Source organism: Chiloscyllium plagiosum, chromosome 41, assembly GCF_004010195.1.
Source record: "Chiloscyllium plagiosum isolate BGI_BamShark_2017 chromosome 41, ASM401019v2, whole genome shotgun sequence".
Lineage (NCBI taxonomy): Eukaryota > Metazoa > Chordata > Chondrichthyes > Orectolobiformes > Hemiscylliidae > Chiloscyllium > Chiloscyllium plagiosum.
In genome coordinates this window covers 10756389-10769133 of record NC_057750.1, presented here as the reverse complement: position 1 = coordinate 10769133, position 12745 = coordinate 10756389, and positions in this window count along the sequence as shown.

Sequence of the window (12745 nt, the reverse complement as noted above, 5' to 3'; positions counted from 1 at the left end):
TGTGGTACCACAGTACCACTAGGGAAGAAGTTCCAGGAATTTGACCCAGCTATGCCGCATCATCATCCCCAGGGTCCAGAATGATGCCAGGAAGTCTGACACTTGGAGGCCAGACTGGGAAAAGAAGGCACATTTCCTTCCCTGAAGGACATTAGTGAACCAGTGGGTAGCCTGTTGGAGTCATGGATCTGGGTTGTATAGGGCACTGCACTCTGTACTTTGCCTCACTGCCTCACATGTCACTTGGCTCCTTGCTTACAAAAACACTGTCTGCCTTTACCATCAGTTTTAATTTTCTGGAGTGTTAACTGGTGCAGGGCAAGATGATCATTCCTATATGGGAGGATGCACCACCTTAGAGAGCCACTGACCAATCTGACTGTCTATGTTCAGATGGTGGTCACTGCTGACATTACAGATAAGTGCTGAAGGAAAGGAACTGTGATGGAGCCAGCTGGACCGAAGATAAATGCTGGGATTGGTTGGGGCCTGGCTGGCAGTGAAATGATGGTAGGGACTGGCTTTGAGAGGTGGCATGGGGAGGGGAGGTAACAGGATATAAGGGAACATATGGCTTTGTTGGCGTGGAGGAATTCCCTCTGATGGACACAGGCAAACGAAGCAAGGGTGAACTGAGGAAAATCTTTTTAACACAGCAAGTGGTTAAGGTGTGGAATGCACTGTGTGGAAGTATGGTGGAGGCAGGGTCAATTGAAGCATCCAAGAGGGGTATTGGATTATTCTTCAGATGGAAATAGAATGCAAGATTATGGGGAAAAGGCAAGAAATCGGCACTCAGTAATGATACTCATTTGAAGAGCCAGTACAGTAAAGATGGGCCAAGTGGCCTCCCCCTGCAATGTAACTTTTTTCTGTGATTCTGTGACTTACACTCAGTCTTGCTACGTTACATAACTGTAACATGACACACATCTGACTGACTTGACTACACACTGCAGTGTTCAACATGAGGCGAGGGCCTTTACATTAGCATGTTATGTTTCCTAATCATAGAATCCTTACAGTGTAGACTCAGGCCATTCAGCCCACCAAGTCCAAACTGACCCTCCGAAGAGCATCCCACCCTGACCCCCCCCCCCAACTTCCCTATCTCTATAACCCTGCATTTCCCATAGCTAACCCACCTAGCCTGCATGTTCCTGGACACTATGGGGCAATTTAGTACGGCCAGTCCATCTAACCTGCACATCTTTGGACTGTGGGAGGAAACAGGAGTAAACCTACGCAGACACAGGGGCAATGTACAAACTCCACAGAGACAGTTGCAGAAGAGTGGAATCAAATCCAGGTCCTTGGCACTGTGAGGCAGTTGTGCTGAACGCTGAGCCACCATACCGCCCTCTAATATTATCAAATTATCTTAAAAGTACACAGCCCTGCTGGGATATCTATACAATAATATAATAAACTCACACAACTGTAAATTTACCAGAAATATGGTATATATTCCTTGTAACATGATGGCAGTTGAGTAGAAATAGCCCCCAGGAAATTTCTGGGTAGAAGTAGCTCCCATGAAGATCCCCTTGCTCTCTTTCCCCAAAGCAAGTGATGGAATACAGTGTATGAGCTTACACTAAACTGCCACTAGCTCACAGCTCTCTTGGTGTTTTCGTGTGTCCTTGGGATTTCCATGTTTGCTGAAAGAAGAATGAACTGTGAAACAAGATCATTAAAAATTTATATCACAGTAAATCCCCTGTCAATAAGAGATATTGCAATTATTAATTGGCCAGTACTCTGGACTGCTTTGTATTGCTTGTTGTTGTTCATTGTTTTCGTACTTGGGTTTTTTTGAAGCTGTTCCTCAAATTTGCAACTTCTTCTAGGTCAATGTGTTACCAATATAGACGCTTGCTTGGCCCAAAACAAATCTCAGGCCGGTGAGTCAGAATGTGTTGGCTGGAGTTGTGGGAAAATGCAGAGGAGAGAAAGGGAGCAGGCCCAAGAATGCAGCTGGGCCACGTTAAACCAAGTTTGTGAAGTGCACACCTCATTCTGAGCAGACGATGAAAGGTCACAAATCCCAAAAACTGTGAAAAATCAATTTCTATCTCCAAGTGTCCTTAACACAGAATCAGATTTCTCAACTTCCTGTCTGTTGGAAAAGCCCAAATCACTGAGTCTCTGATACTGTAAGCGCTAAATTACTGATAAACTGAGTCCTGGTTTGAAGCCTTGTTATTAACTGAGGCTCAGGTTCTGTAGGCCTTAAATTACAGATAAACTAAGGCCCTAGTTCTAGCTGCTGTTACTAACTGAGGCTCTGGTTCTGAAGATTCTGTACTAAGTGAGACCTGATTCTGTAGGCCTTGATATTCTGATAAACTGAGGCCCAGGTTTGAAGCCTTGGAACTGAGTGAGGCCCTGATTTTGTGGGTTCTGCACTAACAGAGATGCTCTTTGACCTGTTAACAACAAAATGGCCTCCTGTAATCTCCAATATGGCAATTTAGCAGTAAAGCATGTTTTATGTAGCTGAACACGCTTCCTGCCATATTGGATTAGACACTGTTTTGACACAGGGACATTTGATGGGAAAAGTAATTTATTTAAATTAGGACCCTATACCTTTTGTAGACTTGAAGGTGAAGACAAAAGGAGCAGGAGGACGTAATCCAAAGCCTTTTGTTGAAATAATGGACCTGATCATCAGACCCCTATGGTCGTTAGTTCAAGACCAACCCTGTTGACTTGAGTGTAGAGTCTATAATGTATGTACTCTTGTAGAGTTAGTACTGTGGGAGTGCCACACTGTTGGAGGGTCAGTACTGAGGGAGAGCAGCATTGTCATAGGGTCAGTTCTGAGGGAGTGCTGCACTGTCAGAGGGTCAGTACTGAGGAATTGTTGCATTGTCAGAGAATCAGTACTGATGGAGTACAGTACTGTAGTTCAGTCAGTACTGATGGAGTACAGCATTGTCGGAGGGTCAGTACTGAGGGAGTGCTACTCTGTTAGATTATCAGTACTGAGAGAGTGCTGCATTGTCAGAGGGTCAGCACTAAGGTAGTCCTGCACTGTCAAACGGTCGGCCCATAATGTATGCATTCTTGTAGGGTCAGTACTCTGGGAGTGCCACACTATTTGAGGTCCAGTACTGAGGGAGAGTAGCATTGTCGGAGGGTCAGTACTGAAAGAGTGCCGCACTGTCGGAGGGTACATACTGAAGGAGTGTTGCAGTGTCAAAATGTCAGTGCTGAGGAAGCACCACAATATCAGAGGGTCTGTGCTGAGGGTGTGCTGCATTGTTGAGGATCGGTACAAGGTGAGTGCTTTACTGTCAGAGGGTCAGTACTGAGGGAGTACCTCACTGTCAGAAGATCAGTACTGAGGGAATGCTGCGTTGCTGGATTATCAGTACTGAGGGAGTGTTGCACTGTCAGACGGTTAATACTGAGGGAATGCAGCACTGTTAAAGGATCAATACTGTGGGAGTGCTGCACTGTTGGAGGGTCAGTACTGTGGGAGTGCTGCACTGTCGGAGTATCAGTACTGCAGGAGTGCCACACTGTCCGAACATCACTGCTGAGAAAGCAACACACTGTCAGGGGTGGTATCTTTTAGATGTAATTTTAATCTCTCTACACTAATGGATATGAAAAGTTTCATGACTCTTGACAAATCAAGTGCCAAGAAGATGTTCTGTCCTGACCAGAAAGCACCCATCAATCCACATCACCAGACAGATTATTTTATTATCAGTATATACTATTCACCCAATATCCCTGACTCAAGTTGATAGAAAGCACAGGCCAGGTTTCTGTACTGACAAGGATGAATATTTATTTCAAATAATTAGACTCTAGCTACAGATAAGCAATTATAAACATGACTAATTATAACTCTAATCTCCTTATAAACTCCCCTTTACAAACAAACAAACAGAAAAGGAAAATAGATTATTGGCAGAGGAAGACTGGGAAGGCAATTCAGTGGTCTTTGTTCTCAGGTTCTGTTGTTGAGATGATCTTTATGACCCTTCTGCTGGCCAGTACATTACCTCTATTGACAAAGCTCTAGCCAGAGAAATAATAGCCAACCTGCTGAACAGACATAACAGACAACAGGACGTTGAACCCATCAACAAAGACGGCATACTTAAACTACTGGACTTTTGCCTCACAACACACTTCACATTCAACAACCAGATATACGAACAAATCAACGGAACACCCGTGGGCTCACCGATCTCGGGACTCATAGCAGAAGCAGTAATGCAAAGGTTAGAACAAACAGTCTTACCACAAATTCAACCCAAACTCTGGGTCAGATACGTTGATGACACCTTTGTAATCATTAAAAACATGGAAATAGAGAATACACACCGGATCATCAACTCCACACTCACAGGAATCCGATTCACGAGAGAGGAAGAAAAGGACAACCAACTCCCATTCCTAGACGGGAGGGTACAGAGAACACCAAACGGAGAATTCACCACTAAGGTAAGCCACACACACAGACCAAGTCCTGAACTATGAAAGCAACCACCACAATACACACAAACGAAGTTGCATCAAGACACTATCCAAAAGGGCCACAACACACTGCAGCACACCAGAACGGCAAAAAGAGGAAGAGGAACACCTATACAAGGTATCCGCAAAAAACGGATATCCTCACAATTTCATCAACAGATGCCTAAGGGAAAGACAACAGAACGAGGACATGCCGCAACCCAAAGGACTAGCCACACTACCATACATCAAGAACATCTCTGAAATGACAGCCAGACTACTGCGACCACTAGGACTTATAACAGCAAGAAGCTTGGCACTCATCCACAAACTCCATCAACAAACACATAGACCTGGACCCAATATACCAGCCACTACAGCGGACAGCTGAAACTGACAACTGGAAGCGACAGGGACAGGCCACTATAAATGCCAGAGGAAACACCACAGAAGCGCTTCACAGGAGACTCCCAAGCACTGAGGATGTCACCTAGACAGGGGACGAAACGTTTGCAACAAAAACTTCCAGCTTGGCGAACAGAACCACAGCAACGAGCACCCGAGCTACAAATCTTCTCACAAACTTTGAGTACATTACCTCGGTTGTCTTTCTCCAGATTCTGCCACTTGGTGGTAAGAGACATAAGGTGGCTGGCTCACTTATAAAACATTTCTGACTTATTAGTTAGAAGTCACAACTTACAACAATTCTTGCAGGATAACTAAACTGCCTAGCTTCAGGTTTGCAGTGAATTTTGACTGCAGAGAATCAAGAGATTAGTGGGCGGCATGGTGGCACAGTGGTTAGCACTACTGCCTCACAGCGTCAGAGACCCGGGTTCATTTCCCGCCTCAGTTTGTAGAGTTTGTACATTCTCCCCGTGTCTGCGTGGGTTTCCTCCAGGTGCTCCTGTTTCCTCCTGCAGTCAAAAAATGTGTAGGTTAGGTGAATTGGCCATGTTAAATTGCCTGTAGTGTTAGGGGCAGGGGTAAATGTAGGGGAATGGGTCTGGGTGGGTTGCGCTTTGGCGGGTCGGTGTGGACTTGTTGGGCCGAAGGGTCTGTTTCCACACTGTAAGTAATCTAATCTAGACTACTCCTGAGCTGGAGAAGAGCAGTTCACTCTCTCTGAAATGAAAGCATACATTGCTGGAAAAGCTGAGCAGATCTGGCAGCATCTGTGCAGAGAAATCAGAGTTACCATTTTGGGTCTGGTGACCTTTCCTCTCTCTCTCTCTCTCTGTAACTTGTTCCCAGCTCCAAGCTTGTGAGAACCAATACACAGTTGTTGACACAAAAGGTCTCTGTCATTGATAACTCGTCAAGAGTCCATAGAACAATCAACTTCTTGTTGCCAACCCGAGCTGTATGAATATATCCCCTTGGCTCCAAGTTTTTTGCAATTCACACCCCAATTACTGCTTGTTCGAACAGTTGTTTGTAATGCTTGCAACGGATATCAGGTTGTTTGCTTCTCAAAATATATCTTCTACACACCCAATCCTTTCAAACACTGGTTTTAAAATGTCCTTCTCCTTTCAGTCCACAGTCTTTGAAAAAACTCAAAATAAAAAGACACAGTCTTAGCAAGTTTTGAGAAACCCATCATGGTGGCCCACAAACCCACCAAAACACTAAAACAGCAGCTAATGAACTTGAAAGACCCTGTACAGACAACAAGCAAAACTAATGTCATTTACAAAATACCGTGCAAGGACTGTAACAAACACTACATTGGACAAACAGGCAGAAAACTAGCCATCAGGATACATGAACACCAACTAGCCACAAAACAACATAACCCTCTCTCATTATCTCATACTAGATAAGGAAGGACACCACTTCAACTGGGACAACACATCTATCCTAGGACAAGCCAAACAGAGATATGCACAAGAATTCCTAGAAGCATGGCATTCCAACTGGAACTCTATCAACAAACACATCGAGTTAGACCCCCACCTACCACCCTCTGAGAAAAACTACAGGAAATGATGTCACCACCGGAAATGACATCACCAACCCAAAGAAACCCAAACATATAAGTAGAAAGCAGGAATAAGCAGCAGTGCTTCGCTGAGAGGCTCACTGAAGATGTTACCTATTAGAGTGGTGAAACTTCTGGAAAAGAACCTTCCAGCTCAGTGAGCAAACCTACATCCAGACACAGTCTTTACAGTAGTATCATCTATGCATCTCAGAGATATGAATTATACAACAGTCTCCACCACTGATAATTGTCCATGTTTTCATTCTGGTTGTCACAAGGAGTCCAAGTTGCTAAGGCAACATACACATTTACAAGCACATTGTAGTCTGGAGTTATGGACAGTGATGCTAGAGGCTCGAACATTCTCTCCATTCCATAGCTGATCTCTCCTACTCTTACCATCCACCCTTGGCACATGTCAGAAGGACTTGCAAGTTGATACTCACGCTGTTTCACCAAGTTATGAAATGTCATGATGTCAGATAAAACATGGAAAGGAAATCCCTGCTGGTTTCCTAATTCTGCTGCCCCCGCACTCCTTGCTGATGGAATAGTGCTCCTCCATGTTAAATACCATTGAGAGTGGTGAAGGTGCAAAATATACTTTGGTGGGGGATTTCAATGTCTGTCACCAATAATAGCTCAGCAGCACACTACTGACTAAGCTGGTCAGATCCTAAAGGATCTGGAAAAACATGCTTAACCTCATCCTCACCAATCCACCTGCTGCAATGCAACTGTCCATGAGTACCCTCAATACACCAACCAGGACAAAGCAGCTTGCTTGATTGGCAACTCGACCACAATATTCACTCCATTTGTGCCACCGATACTCAGTAGCAGCAGTGTGTCCTATCTAGATGTTACACTACAGAAATTCACCAAGGCTTCTTAGACAGGGCTAGAAGGACAAGGGCAACAGATATTTGGGAACATCACCCCCTGCAAGTTCCCCTCAAGGCACTCGTCATCCTGACTTGGAAATACATCACCATTCCTTCATTGTCGCTAGGTCAAAATGTTGGAACTCCCTCCCTTACAATCTACCCACACCACACAGACTGCAGCGGTTCAACATGACAGCTCACGGCCACCTTTTCAAAGGCAATAAAGGAAAAACAATAAGTGCTGGCCCAGCGAGTGAAACCCGCATTCCTTGAATGAATTAAATTATAAAAAGTACTTTTGGTATCTGTCAAGCCCGAGAGTGGGCTTGTACCCAGAGCTTCTGTCTCAGAGGCATGGACACTACCGGTTGTATCGTAAGACCTTTTTCTAAGGTATAGAAAGTGGTAATAAGCTTGCAGATTCAATGCAGATGAAGGAAGGCCCTCCGACCTATCTTAGTTGATCCTTCTAAGGGATTATGATGTGTATTCTTTCTGTGCATGATCCAACTATATTTTGTTAACTGTTAACATTTTCATCTCTTCATCATTTCCAAGAATAACATTCCAAATTCTGACTCCTCATGGCATCTGTGTAAACTTGACCATCTACTAATTTGGCCAATATCAAAGAGGGCTGCATTTACATAGTGCCTTTCATGGGACAAGTTGGGGGCGTAACAGCTGACAAAATACTTGAAGTGTTGTCACTGTTGTAATATGAAAGACAGGACTCCCCGTTCCCCCCACTGTGAACACAGCAAGTTCCCACAAACAACAATGAGAGAAAAGACTGGACAATCTTTATTAACAGGATTTATTAGTAAATAATATAGCCAATAGATAAGGACAACTGCTGTAATATTCTCTGAGGTAACTCTCTTAAGAAAGTGCCTTGAGGTGACTTAAATGCAGTTTGCAGTTGTCACGACAAAGTCCTGTTCACAATGAGTAAACACTGGCACGCATCTTATGCAATCGAATCCACACAATCAGGTGAATCTGCCTCCTCTAAGTTAATTAAAACCTGCTGCAACTTGCTCCGAGCTCATTGAGGACAGAGAATGCACAGCAGTGCTTGAAACAGCGATCATTTGAGCACAGCTCCTGATGCAATTCTCACTTCACAGCACGCACTCCACACCCCCAGATGCTTTCCAACAACAACAAGGCAGAAACAGCAGCTTGCATTGATGTGTTACTTTTAAGTTAGTCATCAGGACAGGAGGCTCAACTTTGGGTCAATAGAGATGGACAGCATGGAAACAGGTCCTTTAGTGAAACTCACCCATGCCGACCAAAGAACTTAAATTAATCTAGTCCCATTTGTGAGCACTTGGTCCCTATTCCTCTAAACCCTTCTTGTTCATATACCTATCCAGATGCATCTTAAATGTTATAATTAGATTAGATTCCCTACAGTGTGGAAACAGACCCTTTGGCCCAACAAGTCGACACCAACCCTCCGAAGAGTAACCCACTCCCCTCTGACTAATGCACCGAACACTATGGGGACAATTTAGCATGGCCAATTCACCTGACCTGCACGTCTTTGGAATGTGGGAGGAAATCGGAGCACCCGGAGGAATCCCACGCAGACACAGGGAGAATGTGCAAACTCCACACAGACAGTCACCCAAGGCTGGAATAGAATGTGGGACTCTGGCGCTGTGAGGCAGCAGTGCTAACCACTGAGCCACCGTGCCGCTGGTAATGCTATCAGCCTCCACCACTTCCTCTGGCAGTTCATTCCATACACGTACCACCCTCTGCGTGAAAAGGTTGCCCCTTGGGTCTCTTTTATGTCTTTCCCCTCTCACTAAACTTATGCCCTCTCTATCTGGACTCCCCCACCCCTGGGAAAAGACTTTGTCTATTTATCCTATCCATGCCCCTCATGATTTTATAAACTTGTATAAGGTTACATCTCAGCCTCCAAAGCTCCAGGAAAAACAGCCCCAGCCTATTCAACCTCTCCCTATAGCTCAAATCCTCCAACCCTGGCAACATCCTTGTAAATCTCTTCTGAACACTCTCAAGTTTCACGACATCCTTCTGATAGGAAGGAGACCAGAATTGCACACAATGTTCCAAAAGTGGCCTAACCAATGTCCTGTACAGCCGCAACATGATCTCCCAACTCCTGTATCAATACTCTGACCAGTAAGGGAAAACATACCAACCACCTTCTTCACTATCCTATCTACTTGTGACTCTACTTTCAAGGAGCTACGAACCTGCACTCCAAAGTCTCTTTGTTCAGCAACACTCCCCAGGACCTTTCCATTAACTGTATAAGCCCTGCTAAGATTTGCTTTCCTAAAACGCAGTACCTCACATTTATCTAAAACTCCATCTACCACTCCTCAGCCCATTGGCCCATCTGATCAAGATCCCATTGTACTCTGAGGTAACCTTCTTCACTATCCACTACACCTCCAATTTTGGTGTCTTCTGCAAACTTACTAATTATACCTCTTATGCTCATATCCAAATCATTTATATAAATGACAAAAAGTAGTGGACTCAGCACCAATCCTTGTGGCACTCCACTGGTCACAGGCCTCCTGCCTGAAAACAATCCTCCACTACCACCCTCTGTCTTCTACCTTTGAACCAGTTCTGTATCCAAATGGCTAGTTCTCCCTATATTCCGTTGAGATCTAACCTTGCTAACCAGTCTCCCATGAGGAACCTTGTCAAACGCCTTACTGAAGTCCATATAGATCATGACCTCGCTCTGCCCTCATCAATCCTCTTTATTACTTCTTCAAAAACTCAATCAAGTTTGTGAGACATAATTTCCCACGCACAAAGCCATGTTGACTATCCCTAATCAGTCCTTGCCAATGAAGCCAAGAATTATTACTCACAGCATGCTGCGTAGCAAATGTTGGCAATGGGTGTGAAACCAAATAATTTGTTGCTCTGTTTCATAGCTGAATAATCCCAAATCTGCCTCATTCAGGCAAAAGATGGTTTCCTCCCTGACTGGGTTCTTCCCAACAATTTTTCGTTATCTAATTTTCTGGCTACTCTTTTTTTCCTTGAGACAGATGAGTCATTATTCCAGGTAGGAGACCTCATATTTCTCCCAAACACCTCCTCAGTTACTCAGGATGCTGACACTCCTTAGAGACACATGTTTACACTGTATCACTCGTCATGGGAGATGGTGACATTGCAGTAATGTCAGTGGGCTAGTAATCCAGGTTGGTTTAGCTCAGTTGGCTTGATGGTAATGTAGAGTGACACCAAGAGTCTGGGTTTAAAACCCACACTGGCTGAGGTTACTGTGAAGGGCTCGCCTTCTCAACCTCTCCCTTGCCAGAAATGTGGTGACTGTCAGTTTAAACCACCACCAGTTGTCCCTCTGTCTAATGAGAGAGCAGCCCTATAGTCTGGTGGTATATATTGGCTTTACCTTTTTTAATCCAGAATTGGAGGCTAATGCTCCAGGGACCTGGGTTCAAATCCCAGTACGGCACCCATTGGAATTTAAAATTAGTCAATAAAAGTGAACTACAAAGTTAGTATTCAGTAAGGCTGCCATGACAATAATCGTTGATTGTTGTTTAAAAACCTGACAGACACTCAGTGAGGAGGTGGACCAGGCAGGTCAGAGGGCATCATTGAAGGCCTGTTCCTGGGCATGGCCAAAGTGGCCATCAACAAGTCAGGCAGTGGGCTGTGAGGGAACCATTCTTCCTAACTGCTTGCCCATTTTCCATTGCCACATTCATGCCTGGGTCTCCTCAAAGAGCGAGCACATGGTGTCCACCAGCACCCTTGTGGTGATTAGAGAGAGGTGGTCAACTGCAGGGGATTGGAGTGCATTATCTCCTCATCCAACACCATTTTGATTTAAGCCCTTCCTCTTTTCCTACCCTGTTGTTTCACTGTCCCTGATGGGCAGTACTTGTTCAATATTGTGTGTTGTAAGTTGTTAAATGGTTGATTTGAAGGTGAACCCATAAAAAGAGAATGCATTTATGTCCTACCCCCATGACAACTTTGAATTCAGTTAATAACTCAAAAGTTAAAAATACACTGAGTCTAATGGGTAACCAATACACCATGTCATTTGTCAAAGAAAAATCACCTAGTTCACTAATTCCATTTAGGGAAGGATATCTGCAATCCTTACCAATCTGGCCGACAAGTGACTCCAGGTCCATTGCAATGTTAGTTGACTCCCTCTGAAATGACTGAGCAAAACACTTAATTTAAAGGCAAATGTAGTCAGGCAACAAATTCTGGCCTTGCCAGCAAAGCCTAGATCCCATTTAAGGTAATGGAAAATTTCCAGAGTCCCAAAGGACCATTGAGCTGGTCTCTCATTACAGAGGCTACTGGTGGTGGTTTAACCAGAAGGTCACCCCACACCTCAGGTGAGGGGAGAGGTTGAGAATGAAAGTCCTTCATGGTAACCTCAGATGGTGCAAAATTTGAACCCTCATTGTTGGTATCTTTCTGCATTTCCAACCGAGCCAACCGACCCCAATGAACATGGGCCAGCGTTGGGGAAACCATGAAATTGGTCATTACAAAAGGGCAGAGATGTTCTGTATCCATAGAATCTTAGAATGGTTATGGCACAAGAAGGAGGCCATTCAGCCCATTTTGTCTATGTCACCTATTACCATCCCAATAATTACCCAGTGGCCTGGCTCATCCTTACTTTCCAAGTAATGATCCAATTCTCTTTGGAATAGTTCGATTAAACCTGCTTCCACCATCATGTCAGACAGTGCATTCCAGTTTCTAACCACTTGCTGCAGGAAGAACATATTATCCAGCCTCAGACCCTGACCGGCCAATTCAAAGCTCCGCTGTCCAAGTGGCTGGATTAGTAGCTGGCCTGAAACTCACGTCCAGAGTGACCATCATATATCCCACCTCTCTGCCCTGTTGTAATGCTAATTACCAAATGGGTACTTATTTATTATTTCAGAAATGCAAGTCCCAAGCCTAGCAATCACTGCCTTATTTATTAAATTTAAGATGATTAGTCCATTATCTAATCTGTAGATGGATCACTCCTTGGTAATGTGGTAGTATTGTTTACCTCTTCACAAGAGCATAGGGGTTTGTACTGAGGCCCCTGGGGTAGTTGACTATGCAGGAGGATTTGCTTGTCCTGTTTCACAAGGATCACTCTCACTATGGGTAACCCAAAACCTGCCATTCAACAGATGAAGGTTTGCAAAAGGAACTCGGCAGTGACTTCCCATGTTCCTTTCTCCTTGATTCCAAGGTGTGTGTGCTGGTGGATCCTGCACATGAAAATGCAAAAGGAGTGATCAGTGGATGCAAATTGCAATCTCCCTTCTCTCCGTCAGTAGTGTCCTACGACACCACTGAACCAGCTTAAAGGCTGCTTTGCCCG